Raw genomic sequence first — 4,076 nt, forward strand, 5'->3', positions numbered from 1 at the left:
AATTTTATAGTAGAAAGTCAGGTATACAATCTAAAGATGTATAACCCACTTTCTACTAAACATCAACTAGTACATACAGTGGGACATCTGGTTTGGGATACACCAGCATGGTAGCGTTGGATAACGCTTTTTCAAGTTAGCGAAAGAGGCAAGTTGTTCTTCACTCAGGGTAATGTTTTTATTTTTGCTTGTTTGCTGTCGCAGTAAATCTGTGAGCGGTTGGGCTGTCTCTGCAAAGTGGGGTAAAAAGCTGCAGTAGAAATTCACCAAGCCAAGAAATTCCCGCAATTTGCGGAGAGATGTGGGTGGTGGAAAATTCACGATGGCTTTGACTTTCTCGGGAAGTGGGCGAATGCCATCCTTATCGATGATGTGTCCGAGAAAATGAAGGGATGCAACTCCGAAGGAACACTTGCTGGGATTGATAGCAATACCATATTCACGCAGGCGTTGAAATAACGGGTGCAGGTGTTGATCATGCTCTTTGTCTGAGCTACTGGCCAGAGTACGTCGTCTATGTATGCATAGACGAAAGGCAAACCTCTGGTAACTGTGTTTATAAAACGTCGGAACGTCTGTGCTGCATTGCGTAAACCGAAAGGCACACGCAGGAATTCAAACATTCCGAAGAGTGTCATGACTGCAGTCTTTAGAATATCCGCAGGTTCTACAGAGATTTGATTGTAAGCTCGCACAAGGTCAATCTTTGAAAAGATTTGAACTCCATGCAGCGAGCTAGAAAAGTCCTATAGATGAGGGACAGGATATACATCAGGTACAGTGCAGTTATTTAGTGATCGATAATCACTGCAAACTCTCCAATCGGTTGATGACTTCTTAGGAACGCAGTGTATTGGCAAGGACCAGTTGCTGCTGGACAGGCGGATGGTTCCGAGGTCAAGCATGTGCTGGAATTCTTGCTTGACAGCCTTAAGACGATCTGGTGGTATCTTCGGGGTCGTGCAGCAACAGGTGGACCGCAGATCTTGATTTGGTGGGTGACTTCATGCTTGATATGCTGACTATGGAATACTGGTCGAGCGACATCCGGGTATTCTCTAAGGATAGCACTGTGACGGGTTGACGTTGTTTGCAAAATGGTTGGGCTATACGAGCGGTTATACTGCGCACAGTGAGCTGAATGGTGCTGTCAACAAGTCTTCTGTGCTTGATATCTACCAGGAGAGCGAAATGATAAAGGAAATCGGCTCCTAAGATAGGAGTCAGCAATTTAGCGATGACGAATACCCACTGGAAGTAGTCCTAAGTTCAGTGTTAGGGACTGTTCACCATAGGCTGGAATCGGCGAGTAGTTGACTACCTGAAGACAGACTGGTATATCTTTTCTTTTGCCTGAAGTGCAGGAAACAGGGATTATGCTGATTTCCACGCCGGTGTCAACAAGGAAATGTGTACCTGTTACACGATCGCAAACGAAAAACAGGCGACTTTGTGGGTGAAAGCCAGGAACTTCCGTCGCGTTCAATTCCTGGCTGTGTCGTTTCCCGAATGGGATGATGAAAATGCATTTCTGCGCCTGTGTTCCAAATTTTCGGTGGGACCAACAAGTTTCCTGTGAATTATGGGTGGCACTCAGGCTTCGGGACCGTCTACCAAATCGACGTGATCGGCTGTTATATTTCGACGCGTGGTACCAAGCGATATGGCTTGTATCTGTGTTGTCAGGGCATGTATCTATGATGCCTGCTGCATCATCAATGAGCGCAAGTCCAAAATTTCGGAAGCACTGGTCGCGGAAAGGAAAGGATTTGTAAGGTGAACGGCTGGCGTCACAGTCAATACCATTGAATATCTATGTGGTGCCTCGGCAATTTTGTCTGCAAGCTCAGCCAGTTTCTCAATGGAAGTGGATTCTCGTGTGGAGGCGAGGACTACCTATGTGTTGGAGGGCAGACGCTTGAGAAAAAGTTGCTTAAAAATCTTTTCGGGGAGGATCACATATCCAAGAAGCTGCTTCGTTTTTCGTAGAAGCTCGGAAGGCATCCTATCTCCTAATTCCTCCGATGTAAGGAGCTGGGAGCTGGTGGAGTTGCTTTTGTTGGAACTCTGAAGTCCTGTTGATCAAGGTGTTTTTGATCGTGTCGTTTGACATAGGACCGGGTGGTGCCATAATGAGATCTCGGACCACGTTCACGATCTCTGGCGATAGGGAACCGATCACTTGCATAAGGGAAGGCGCATCACTAACTATTTGGTTGGAAGAAAACTGGCCTTGATATGATAAAACCATAGTGCATGATCGTGCAATCAAAATGGTGGAATCCTCAGCGTAATTGCAGCTTGGAATACCATGTCGACCGTGGATGTGTTCGCCGCTGGGTTGTGTTCTGGTAGAGCCATTGTGTAGCGATTAAAAGCAGCAATTTTCCAGTTATGATTTAGTGATGTGCGTTGTGAAGGCGGTCATATCACGTCGCGGTCACCAAATGTAGCAGGATGTGTAGCAAAATATGTTGTTGAGGTAGCAGATGAAATAGGCATGTGAACAACATCAAAGTAAAACAATGGGAAAGCATCAGATCGTGATTTAAATAATTTATTTAATCGACACTTGCATTTACGTGTTGTATGTACAAGGAAATCCGCTACATGACATTACCAACATGCTTCGAGTTGACGAAGTAACAAATGAACAAGAGAAACACTGTGTCGATGTGATGAGGTTATAGGAAAGTTGGTTATACATCATTAGATGTATACCTGACTTTCCTATATAAAATTAAGAATATAACGGAACGCTGAACTATCAACTTAAACAACATTTATTCAGGTGGTAAATATATACATCTTTAGCTCTTGTTGTTACAGCTTCTGTGTGTGTGAGCATAGTTGTTGGGACGTTGTTATGTAGATGTAAGCGAGCTGTCGAGCGTAAGTCCGAAAGATGGAGAGTGACAGCTAAACACGTTCATGCTCTATTGCTGGTCAGCAAGAAAGAGACTGTCTCCAGGTTGGAATGTTGGAGACACTGCTCATGGCCGGCCGACCGAGAAAGAGATAGAATTTAGCGGGAAAGCTTGCTTGTTTAATTCCACGCATGCGTGAGACTACGCATGCGCACGGCGTTACTACAGGGCTCCCTTACCAGTGCGAAAACGCACGATAATATGAAATCTGTTAGAACGCTTGAGGCAGGATGGCCACTGAAAACCACCCACAAGATGTAGCACAAAACACACACAAAGAAAAATTAAAGAAATGAAATGTACACTGCAATATGGGCAGTAAATGCCACCTAGTAAAAAAACAAATGAGACAACAAATCGTGATGACTACTGTCCAGGAACTGGAATCACGGAATGTGAAAGTCTGAGTGTTTGTTTTTACTGAAAGGAAAGAAAATGTATGAGTGCACAAGTGTGTGTGTGAGTGAAAACACAGAACAAGTGAAAGTGTCTGTAGAGACAAAAAATCCAGTTCGTATAAGAGTTACACAAGTTGATTGGTGTGTCCCTGGTGGTGGGGTTGTTGGCGCACGACATTGTGGTAGACAGTACACTGATGTTCTGTTGAAACATGGCGACGTCGGGGGGAATGCTTGTAGTTAGTTGGTAGTAGTAATTGTTGTCGTCACGGTGGTAATCTTGGTTGAACGAAGCTGGTGGCGAAAAGGTCACTCGGTGATGGTGTTTGAAGAGGTGCGCTTTTACAGACGATCGACAGACAAATCTCTGTACGACAATTAGCGAAAACCGGCGTTACTACAAGGTAAGACCAGGCATGTTTTGTGTCTGTGTGTGCGTTGGTCATACGGTCGTGTCTGTTTATGTTCTGTGACTGCTATTGAGTTGAGTCGTTCATGCTGAATATGTGGTTCTGTGTTGGCTGCTTGACTGGCGCAAGCAAACTGCTGGCTGTCTTCCCATCTGTTGTGTGTCTGACTGAATTTATAATGGTTATCCCAACTAGAAGGACAGACATACTACAGGAGTAATTTCTACTTATGCATGTTGCCTCCTGTCCACTTGAACCTTAAATGACACAGGTCAGGTCGGAGGTCGAACAGAAATCTATCCATCGCTTTTTGACAGGACAAAGAAATTTCTTTCGTGCCT

Source organism: Octopus bimaculoides, chromosome 5 (assembly GCF_001194135.2).
Source record: "Octopus bimaculoides isolate UCB-OBI-ISO-001 chromosome 5, ASM119413v2, whole genome shotgun sequence".
In the NCBI taxonomy this organism is placed as follows: domain Eukaryota; kingdom Metazoa; phylum Mollusca; class Cephalopoda; order Octopoda; family Octopodidae; genus Octopus; species Octopus bimaculoides.